Source organism: Sorex fumeus, unplaced genomic scaffold (genome assembly GCF_029834395.1).
Source record: "Sorex fumeus unplaced genomic scaffold, SorFum_2.1 ptg000035l, whole genome shotgun sequence".
NCBI classification, from domain to species: Eukaryota; Metazoa; Chordata; class Mammalia; order Eulipotyphla; family Soricidae; genus Sorex; species Sorex fumeus.
The window spans coordinates 17,787,531-17,799,924 of record NW_026606092.1 but is presented as its reverse complement, the minus strand read 5'-3'; the positions used below and the strand labels follow the sequence as shown (position 1 = coordinate 17,799,924).

Genomic DNA, 12,394 nt, shown 5'->3' with positions numbered 1-12,394 from the left:
GATATAGTGAAAAAAACCCAATAAAATGAATGCCTCATCAAGAATACTTTATCCAGCTGGACTCTCATTCATATTTGAAGTAAAAGTACACAGCTTAACAGACAAAAAACTCAGAAGCTATAAAGGCTAAAAAACATGGTCATAAGAAAAACTAAATGGGCTAGTTTAAGGCAAGAAAAGACCCTCAAACACAACAAGCTCCTGCAGAAAGATAGGACAAAACCCCATATTAGTCTCTCACTGAACGTGGGCTAAACGCAAAAATTAAGAAACACAGTGGCAAAATTGAACTCAACACTCTGCTGCCTTCAAGAAACACATCTGGTCAGAGCAAACACAGGCTCAAAGTCAAATGCTGGCAAACAATTCTATAAGCAAACAACCCCCTGAACAATTTGGGTGACCATACTAGTATCTGAACACATAGACTTCAGACTAAAGAAGTTTATAAGACAGAGTGAAGGTCATTTCTTAATTATCAAGGGATCTTTACTTCAGGAAGAATTTATACTTCTAAATACATATGCATCTAATGAGGGACACGCAAAATACTTTTTAAAAAATGCTCTTAGACTTTAAGAAAGACATTGATAGCAATACTATAATAGTTGGAGATTTCAACACTGTTTGGGACTTCTCAATAAATCAACCAGACTAAAGATAAGCAAGGACCATTTGAGGGAATAAATGGAAGAAAGGGGGTTAGTAGATATCTACATATTTACATTTACTATATATACACACACACATATATAGTATATGTATGTGTAGTAGATGTATATATACTTTGCATTCCCTAAAAGCTGAATACACATTCTTCTCCAGTTCTCCAGTGTACATGTGACATTCTCCAAATTAGATCACATGGTGATCCATCACAAAACATATCTTCATAAAATTAAGAGGACAGAAATTGTATCAACTATCTTTTGGGGTCATGAGGCACTAAAAATATAAAAAATAGAAGTGAATGAGATGGATAAATGGAGAATCAAATCAAACACCTTGGAAAGTAAACAGCTCCAGCACACTAAAGAATAACCGGTGGCTTAGAGACGAAGTCAAATGATTCCTGGAAACAAACAAGAATGAAGACACTATCTACCCAAACTTGTGGGACACAGCAAAACCCATGTTATGAGGAAAGTTTATAGCTCTTAAAGTAGTCATTAGGAAGGAAGAAAAAGCCCACATAAGTAATTTAACATCACAACTTAAGATATTGGAAAATGACAAAAAAGGAGGTCAAAGATATACAGGAGGAAAGAAATAATACAACTTAGAGCAGAAATTAATGAGCTAGAAGCCCAAAAAGTAATCTGAAAGATCAACAAAACCAAGTGCTGGTTCATTGAAAAAATAAACAAGATCAATAAACCACTAGCAAATCTCACAATGAGAGAGACAGAAACTTAATAAACAGAATCAGAAATGAAAGGGGGTAGGGGGTCATCACACCAGAAACCACAGAAATTCAAAGGATCATCAAAGGTTCCTTTGAGAATTTTAATGTCACAAAACAAGAGAAAAAAATAAATTCCTTGATTCTATAACCTCCAAAGGCTGAAGCAAAAAGATTTGAAATATCTGAACAGACCCATCACTACTAAGGAAATTGGAATGATAATCAAAAGTCTCCCCCCCCAAAGCCCTGGTCCAGATGGACTCACTAGTAAATTCTTAGAAATCTTTAAAAAGAACTTAATCCCTATCTTTTTCAAGTTTTTCCAGGAAATTGAAGAAACAAGAAATACTTCCAGTTTCTATGGAAATATCACTCTGATACCAAAATCAGGCAGAGACACCACCAATAATAAAAACAAAAAAACCAAACAAACAAAAGCAAACAAAAAAAAACAGAATTACAGGACGATATCTCTGATGAACACAAATGTAAATATTCTCAACTAAATAGTAGCAAATAGAATCCAATGATTCATCTAAAAGATTGTACACCAGGACTAACCACGATTCATCATGGTATGCAATGATGGTTTAATATTCACAAGTCAATACATATAATACACCATAACAATAAAAGATAAAAACCATATGATCAGATCAATAGATGTGGATAAAGCATTTGACAAAATCCAGCACCTATTTATGATAAAAAAAAAAAACTCTCAACAAAAAGGGAGTTGAAGGAACTTTCCTCAGTATAGTCAAAGCCATCCACCACAAGCCCACAGCAAGCATTATTCTCACTGGGGAAAAGCTAAAAAACTTTCCTCTAAGATCAGAAAAAAGACAAGGCTATCCACTCTTGCCAATTCTATCCATTATAGTACTGAAAGTTCTTGTCATACCAGTTAGGTGAGAAAAACATATCAGTGGCATCCTGATAGGAAAGGAAGAGGTCAAGTTATCACTATTTGCAGATGACATGATACTTTATTCAGAAAATCCTAAAAGCTCTACCAAAAAGCTCCTAGAAACAATAGATTTGTGTAGTAAAGTGGGAGGTTACAGAATCTACCCAAAAGTTCATGGATTTTCTATATACAAGTAATGAAAGAGAACAAAGAGATAATTAAAAATCACTCCCTTTCAGGGGGTATGGTGCCCCCAGCAGGTCAGTTTGTACCTGTGAGGCGAGTGCATCAGCAGCCTGATGGCACTGTCTTTCAGATACCCCAAAATTGCTGCTGTGCCTTTGGCCCCAAAAACTTGGCGCAAAGTTTACCAAGAAAATAAACGGCCAAAAGTTAGGTATGTGGGAGACACACCCACAAACCAACTCTGGCTCAGCTATATAATTGGCGGCATGGCCTCTCTGGTTCCTGATTGAACTGCTTAATGGTCATGATCCCAGAGACTCAGAAATGAATCTCAGAACCCAAAGGCTTTTGGCAGAAATGCATCCAGTTCCTGCAGTAGGTCACAATGCCTTTTCAGCAATTCTGATTGTTGGGGGGTAAATTCTAAACAATAATGGTGCATCTTTTGTCGAAATAATGAATGTAATCAATGTAGAGAAGAGTTAAGTGGACATCATCTGCCTCAGGCATTGGGAGGGGTGGGAGGGGCGTATATTGGGGTTCTTGGTAGAGAAAAATGAGTACTGGTGAAGGGAGAGGTGTTTGATCTTTGTATGACCGAGACTTGAGCCTGAAAGCTTAGTAACTTTTCCCACAGTGATTCAATAAATAAATATAAGAAGAAAAAATAATAGATAAATAAAATTATGAAAAAAAGTAAGGTGGAGTTCATGTCCAATTTAAACAGCTAATCAGTGGCTGAATATACAGCAGTACTCCTACATAAAAAAATAAAAATCAATCCCATTCACAATTGTACCTCAGAAAATCAAATATCTAGTAATCAGCCTAACTAAAGAGCTGAAGTGCCTGTACAAAGCACTATAGCACTGTCCTCCCATGTTCATCACTTTGCTCGAGCGGGCACCAGTAACGTCTCACAACAAATTGTGAGACTTATTGTTATTGTTTTTGGCATATTGAATACGTCATGGGTAGTTTTACAGGCTTTGCCATCCGGGCGAGATTTTCTTCGTAGCTTGCCGGGCTCTCCAAGAGGAACGGAGGAATCAAACCCAGGTCAGTCGCATGCAAGGCAAACGCTCTACCTGCTGTGCTATTGCTCCAGCCTGTACAAAAAAAAAACAAAAACTAAAACAAAACAAAACAAAAAACATTACAAAACACAACTTCAAGAATTAAAGAGAACACGAGGAAATGGAGACACAGCCCCTGCTAATGGATTGGGAGAATTAACATGTCAAAAAGGCAATATTTCCCAAAGCATTCTATAATGCGGTATCTGTAAGGATACCAATGATGTTTTTTTCAAAGAAATAGGCAAGACACTCCAGACACTCATAGGGAACAATACATCCCCAAAAATAGAAAAGCAAACCTTGATAAAAAGAAGATGAGAGGCATCCCTTTCCCAAACTTCAAACTGTACTACAAAGCAGGAGTAATTAAAACAACATGGTACTACAATAAAGACAGACCTGCCAATGATTGAACATCATGACACAAGTGTAAGAACACTTAGTTTTTGATAAAGGAGCAAGAAATGTGAACTGGAGCAGGGAAATCCTCTTCAACAAGTGGTGATGGGAAAACTGGACATCTACTAGCAAAAAAAAAAAAAAAAACTCAGACCTCTGTCTAGCACCAGTCACAAAAGTCAGATCAAAATATATTATAAATTTCATAGAAACTTCAACATCAGACTTGAATCCATAATGTACATTAAGGAAAATGTAAGCAGAACCTTCAATAACATTGAAGAAAAAGGCATTTTTCCTTTGTAATATTTATAGTCAGTGTACTTATTTAATGCTTTCTTATTCTTTATTTTTGTGCTTCTATTTATATTTCTTTTTTATTGTAGAATCACTGTGGGGTACAGTTACAAACTTACAAACTTTTGTGTTTGCATTAGTCATACAATGATCATTTACCCATCCCTCCACCAGTGCCTGTTTCTCCCTACCAATGTTCCCAGCATCACTCCCACTGCCCCCACCCCATCCCCTACCACCCCACCCCACCTCAGCTTCATTTTATTCTCTCTCCTTTTGGGTATTGTGGTTTGCAATAAAGGTAATGAGCACCCATCATGTTTGGTCTACAGTCTATCTTTGACACGCATCTTTTAACCCGAATGGAAAAACTCTGACCAAGCAAGTGAAAGCAAAGATAAACAAATGGGACTACTTTAAGCTAAGAAGCTTCTAGATTTCAAAAAAATGATGACCAAGATACAGAGACAGCCCACAGAATGTAAAAAAAAATGTTTAGACAATACCCATAAGATAAGGGGTTAGTACATGTATGTAAAACATACATATATGTAAAACACCGATAGAAATGTTGAAGAATAGAACACTCCAACTCCATTAAAAAATAGGGAGAATAAAATAATAGAAACTTCCTCAAAGAAGAAATTTGAATAGCCTAAAGACACATGAAAAAATGCTCCACATCACTAATCAACAGGAAAATGAAAATTAAAACAACAATGAGACATCATCTTACACCACAGAGACTGGCACACATCAAAAAGAACAAGAACAACCAGTGCTGGTGGGGATGCAGGGGAAACGGGCTCTCCTTCACTGCTCATGGGAATGCTAACTGGTCCAGGTTTTTTGAAAAATAATAAGGACATTCTTTAAAAAACTAGAAATTGAGCTTCCATATGACCCAGAAATACCACTTCTGGGAATATAGTCTGGGGATGCAAAAACCACACACCAGAAATGACAGTTTCCCTTTTATATTTATTGCAGCAATGTTCACAATAGCCAGAATCTGGAAACAACCTAAGTGCCTGAAAACAGTTGCTTAAAGGAACCATAGTACATCTACACACTGGAATACTATGCAGCTGTTAGAAAAAAATGAAGTCATAAATTCGCTTATAAATGGATGGACCTGGAGAGTATCATTCTGAGTGAAATGACTCAGAAGAGGTACAGACAGAAAATGACTGCACTCATTTGTGGGATATAAAAAAATAAAAAGTATGAGACTCACTAGCACCAAGGATAGTAGAAACAATCCTTGATATGAACCCTTATCAGAAGGGTATTGGGTGAATATATTTTCCCATTCTGTAGACTGTCATTGTATTCTGGTCACTGTTTCTTTTGAGGTGCAGAAGCTTCTTAGATTAAGATGGTCCCATTTGTTTATCTGTTTCCACTTCCTTGGTCAGTGGCATTTCATCTTTGAAGATACCTTTAGCTTCAATGTCGTGGAGGGTTTTGCGGACCTTTTCTCCAATGTACCTTGTGGACTCTGGTCTGATGTTGAGTTCTTTAATCCATTTTGATCTGATTTTTGTGTATGGTGTTAAGTAAAGGTCTGAGCCCATTTTTTTGCACGTAGCTGTGCAGTTTTGCCAGCACCATATGTTAAAGAGGCTTTACTTGCTCCACTTTTTATTTATTGCTCCCTTATCAAAGATTAGATAATCATATGTTTGAGAGTGTATATAAGGATATTCAACACTATTCCGTTGGTCTGTAGATCAGTCTTTGTTCCAATACCATGCTGTTTTAATTATTACTGCTTTGTAGTACAATTTGAGGTTGGGGAAAGTGATACCTCCCATCTTTTTTCCCAAAAAAATTCTTTAGATATTCATGGGCGCTTGTTATTCCACATAAAGTTCAGGGGTTTTTGGCCAATTTCTTTGAAGAATGTCATGGGTACCATTATAGGGATCACATTGAATCCATATAATGTTTTGGGGAGTATTACCATTTTTACAATGTTAATTCTCCAAATTCTTAAACAGGGGATGTGTTTCCATTTCCTCGTGGATATACAAGTCACTGGTTGAACTCCGTAAGAAGAAAACATCCAATCCCATCAGAAAATGGAGAAAAGCATTGAACAGAAACTTTCTCAAAGAAGAAATCCAAATGGCCAAAAGGCACATAAAAAATGCTCTTTATCATTAATCATCAGGGAGATGCAGATGAAAACAATGAGATATTATCTCACACCACAGAGTCTAGCACACATCCAAAAGAACAAAAGCAATCAGTGTTGGTGCAGATGTGGGGAAAAGGTCACTCTCCTTCACTGCTGGTGAGAACGCTGATGAGTTTAGCCTTTTTGGAAAACAATATGGACGTTTCTCAAAAAAACTAGAAATTGAGCTCCCATTTGACCCAGCAATACCACTTCTGGGAATACATCCTGTAGATTCAAAAATATAGTAGAAATGACATCTGCACTTGTATGTTTATTGCAGCACTATTTATAATAGCCAGAATCTGGAGAAAAAAAAGTGCCTGAGAACAGATGACTAGTTAAAGAAACTTTGATACATATAAACAATGGAATACTATGCAGATGTTAGAAAAGATGAAATAATGAGATTTTCATGTATGTGGATCAACATGGAGAGTATCACGCTAAATGAGCAAGTCAGAGAGCAAGGGCCAGACATTGAATGACTGCACTTATTTTTGGAATAGACAGTAACAGAATGGGAGACTAACACCCAAGGATAATAGAGATAAGGAGCAGGAGGATTACTCCATGGCTTGGAAGCCGGCCTCACATGCGGAAGGGAAAGGCAGCTTGGATAGAGAAGGGACCACTAAATGAATGATGCTTGGAAGACTTGCTCAGAATGGGAGATGTGTGCTGAAAATAGACTATAGACCAAACATAATGGCCACTTACTACCTGCATTGCAAACCATAACACCCAAAAGGAGAGAGAGAGTGGTTTACAATTCTCTCTCAAAAAGGGTATGTGCCTGCCACAGACAGGATGGGAGATGGCATGAGGGATACTGGGAACATCGCTGGTAGAGAATGGGCACTGGTGGAGGGATGGTTACTCAATCATTGTATGACTGAAACATAATCATGAAGTTTCTAAGTGTGTAACTGTATCTCACGGAGATTTATTAAAAATAAAAATAAACAAAAATGAACCCCAAGGTCTGGATAGTCCCCTGGGCAAAACAGCAGAGGTCTTAGAATATAAATGGGCAGCAAAAATGCACCAGGAAAAAATAAAACAGTTTAGGGTCTTCTATATATAGAGGGAAACATGGGTAAAATAGAACAGGAAATTGTCATGACTTTACTCAACTTCGTAGGTGCCTGCTGATGACTCTTTAAGACCACTGCCTCTGCTCTTTCATGTATCCATTAAATATTTTAGTACTGTTGAATTTTTATGTGCTTACTTAAAAATGAAATAAAATAAAATAACATGCCAAAAGATGAAGGCAGACCAAAGGAACACAGGATCCAATAAGAAAGAACCCAAAAGTTCAACGTTGTGATAATTTGAAGGAAATGAACAGTACCGTGTAAACCAATATATAAAATCAAGGAGGGGGGGAAGAAAAGAAAAGAAACAAGGGCCAGGAGGATTGTTACATGGTTGAAATCCTCCCTCAAGTGCTGGGGGAGAGGACATTTGGGATAAAGAAGGGACTACTGGGACATTGATGGTTGGAAGGGATCACTCTGGCTGTGAAATATGGCCTGAAAGTGGGTAAAGAACCAAACATGATGGCCTCTCTGTGTATGTATTGTAAACCATTTTGCCCAAAAGGAGAGATAGAGAGAGAGACAGAGAGAATAAAACTGCCTGACATAGAGACAGGTGGGGTGGGCAGGGGTGAGGAGGAATACTGAAGATATTAGTAGTGGAAAATGTACACTGGTAAAGGAATGGGTATGTAACATTGTGCAAATGAAACCTGATCATGAAAGTTTTGTAACTGTGTATCTCACTGAGACTTAATAATAATAATTAATAATAATAATAATAATAATAATAATAAAAAGGGCAAAAAGTCTATTTCCAATGTCCTTTGAACTAATTTTAAACAATGTAGAAAAGTATCTCACTTAAATAACCAATTTCCCAGTCTTCCTTGCCTATAACAATGCTTAGTTAACCTAGTTGATAAATTCTTGCTGGAAGTTTCAGGTGAAGACATTTTTTATTCCCTTAAATAAAGCAAGGGAAGATAGAAAGTATGGTATCTATTGCTACAGGGTCATTAAACCAGATGTGGACAGCCTATCTAATTTTTCTTACACATAAGAATTCCTGTTTAAGGCACTGTAGTGGAGACTGCTACTCCATTTTACAAAAACATTCTTTTCTTTTCCTCGAGCACACAGTTGATTACTTTTTCTAGTGTCGGTTATAGTCAAGGTTGTCCAGTGGGTATTGTGAAAGGAACAAGCCTGCTACAGACCTGACACACAAAAAATTTCATGTGCGTATCTACATGCCTTCCTTCCTTTTGTAAGAGGATCTTTTGAAAGGTGAAAAAGAAAAAAAAAACTTGGAAGATACATATTGAAAGTAAGAGACTGCAGTGCCTGTGTCTATATGGATCTTTGAATTAGTGCAGAACCCAACTACACCAAGTAGAACAAAAATACATACCTTGGATTTTAATGTAAAATAAAATAAACTTATGATACATTAAGTTAATCAGATTTAAGGATGAATTTAACATAATGCTAACATTTTTAAATTTTTACAAGATTTTGTTTGGATTTACTGAAAGTTATTCAAAATTCTAAACAAAAAAATAAATCTTATTTGAAGAGGGATATTGCTGGAACAATATCCCCAATATTTCCATTGAGATAACATTCAGATGGTAAATTACTATAAGATTGAAGATTGCTAGAAGATCTATTCTTCCTGACAGAAAGTTGACAAAAGAGAAAAAGGCTGCCTGAAATAATCTAGAAGACAGACCAGGTGTCTACAGAAACTCGCCCCAGGGAAGAGGTTGAAAGAGAGAAACTCATGTTTATTAGTTGCTCTATACTGTTATGGAAAGTCCTTAGGAGGAAGATTGTAACTAAGACATGAATTAACATGTTTTAATTGAAATTTCAGGATTAAAGTAACTTCAGAAATTTGAAGATTGACAGAATTTAAGAGAAAAAAACAACTTCTGAACCCCAGAAAATATGAAATAAAATGGACAAATATTTGGTGTGAAGTGGGCCTACTACTTCAATCAACAAAGCACACAAATTATTTCAAATTACCTCAAAACAGTCTTCATTGAATTTTAAAAAAGGCATTAAGATGAGGATATAATTAAACAAATCAGACTTGAGAATCATATCTGGGAAAAACTTCAGGTGGTTATTATTGATGCCCGAAATGAACTTGGAAGCACAAGACACAATCTAGTAAATACTTAAAGGAACCATATTGCAAAACAAAATCTAAAAACTTAACAGTAAATGAATAAATGAAAACTGATTCATGAGTCACAGTCACTGTCCTCCCGTTGTTCATCAATTTGCTTGAACGGGTCCAGTAACGTCTCCATTGTGAGACTTCTTGTTACTGTGTTTGGCATATTGAATACTCTCGATAGCTTGTCAGGCTCTCCGAGAGGGGCGGAGGAATCAAACCCGGCTCAGCCAGGCTGGCTTCAAGCAAGGCAAACTCCCTACCACTGTGCTATCACTCCAGCCCCAATTCGTGAGTATAAAAAGATATTTGGACACCCAACAGTGAGCAGGTTGTGAAAGCTTTATTATTCCCCAAAGTAAGAGAGGTTTTTTTTTTTTTTCACAAAGGAGGGTAGGCCCATTTCATAAGAACCAAAAATAAAACCTCAAATCAACTCCAGGGTCTATCAGAAGCAGAATACAAGGAGTGGGAAGGAGAGGTCTGTCCTAAGTAAATACAGGGACTCCTCTCCTCTCTGAGCACAGATCCTAACAACAATTACCCAGAAATATTTTATGTTAGAAATGGACCATCGACCACCCATTAGGTCTCATAGTCTTCATTTTCCTAAAGGAAATTTGTGTAGATGCTGTTCTATCATTGATCTCATTTTATATATTTGGTGGACAGAAGAATAACTTTTTTTCTAATTAGAGGTGACTGGGACTCTGTATCTGAATACAGGATATAAATATTGCCTTTCACTCAGAAATTGTAAAATTCTACCTGGGAATAGTAATTAAATGGTACCTATACTTATACCTATGCCTCTACAAAGAATTTTATACTTTGGTGAGGGCCTGACTATAATCTTAGAATAGAAAAACAAATCTACATATTTCTTCTCTATAGATATCGTAGCTTACCTTTAATATGAACAAGAGATATATCAGATGTAAAATTTATGTTTAAGAAGGAACTTTGAGTTAGGGATAGTAAGGTTATGGCTCTTGACTCATGAAATTAACTTGGAAACTCATCGGTATTCATTTTGTCTTACTCTGATTTGACTAATTCTCTGTCTATATAAGTGAGTTCCAATCAACGCAATATGAACAGAAATGACTAATAGCCACCACTCCCAAACTTGATACAGAAAATCTTGCATGCATTTTATCTATGCTGTTAATTACAGAATCAACACTGGAAGAGGGTAGTGTCTATGGTATGGCTTCATTTTGTATATCTTCCTGTAGAGTCTCAACCCTCAAGCTCATAGACCAGAAATGCCTATACAGGACATAAAAATGATCAATGAATAAGCCCCTCTTCATTCAGTGTTTCTTAAATACTAACACTATCAAAGTTCACATACCCTAGCTCCTTAGAGTCACCCATTTTCTCATTGACACAATTTTAATGAAGGCATTTACTCAGAGTGTTTAGATATATAGGTAATGATCGGCATGTAGACCAAAGAGAAGCAGAAACAATAAACCTTCTTACTTTTTCATTTTTCTTCTTGTGTTTTATGTGTCTGGTTGCACATAATGTATTATTATTTTTTTGTGAAGTAAAAGATTTATTTGGAGGTTTTAGGAAGGGGCGGAAGTCGGGAAAGTTAGAGAGAGAGAGAGAGAGACAGAGAGAGAGAGTAATGGGCAAAAGAGAGAACAGGGGATTGTCCAAGGAAAACTATGGAATGCTTCATGAATTTGCGTGTCATCTTTGCGCAGGGGCCATGCTAATCTTGTCTGTATCATTCCAATTTTAGTATATGTGCTGCCAAAGCAGGCAAAATGTATTATTTTTCATATGTTCATTTAACTTGATTTGTTTATATAAATTTTCTTTATGATTTTCTTATCATATTATATAGGTAAAATTCTTTTAAATGCCAGTCAGAGAAGTTTAGAGATTTCACCATGACACCTTCCTCAACCCTGAGGAAGGAGCAAGAGCAGAAGCAGAGAGACTAATCTCCCAAAAATGGCAGCTGCGGGACACAGAGCAGGAAAAGAGACATATGAGTAGCAGGGAGGGCAATTATATGGGATGGGAGAGATCAAATCTATCCAAACCCTGAAAAAATATGTCTGGAATTAGAGAACTCCACTTGTGACAGAATGAGAGAGAAATTTAAGATATTAACTTAAGAAATTATAGGAGTATCTGAAATTATTATCCCGACAGGTTTAGGAAAATATGTGTGTTCTATGTGAACCTGTTATTCAAGTAGAAAGTTCAGGGAGATTAAGACTTGTTTGGTTGTAGAGATGTTTTCTTTTACACTTAATTCACTGATACAAGTGGAACTGGTAGGCATAGAGAGTCAAGTTCACTTAGTAACCATCAGATATCATACACTAACTACATATTGACATGCCACACCAGTATCACAATCCAAATTGACACTTGCCAAAGCTGTAAAAAATATATATGAATTGCATGGCCTTTGAAACAACAGTAAGGAAATGGAATTTTTCTATTCTTCTCTTATAGTTCAGAACTGTGGCACATTTATGGAGAAGTACAAATTATTCATCTCCAAATATTGTAATTTTTCTTCTAAAAATATTTATGGTCACTTAAATTTTAGAGATATTTATTTTTCATTGTTATACTTTCAAACAGAAACATTACAAAGACTGTGTTTTAAAATATTACCACAGAATAAAACCCAATACTAAGACCAAGATAATTATTAATGGTGCATTAATTTT

General features: G+C 36.3%; 1 non-coding gene across 1 annotated transcript; it reads right to left on the bottom strand.

Annotated features, from left to right (window-relative positions):
• Positions 1 to 11,362: 11,362 nt before the first annotated feature.
• LOC130027051 (U6 spliceosomal RNA) lies at positions 11,363 to 11,465 on the bottom strand. Its single transcript, XR_008792990.1, has one exon. It is a non-coding gene; the product is annotated as a U6 spliceosomal RNA (small nuclear RNA).
• Between the last annotated feature and the right edge of the window lie 929 nt (positions 11,466 to 12,394).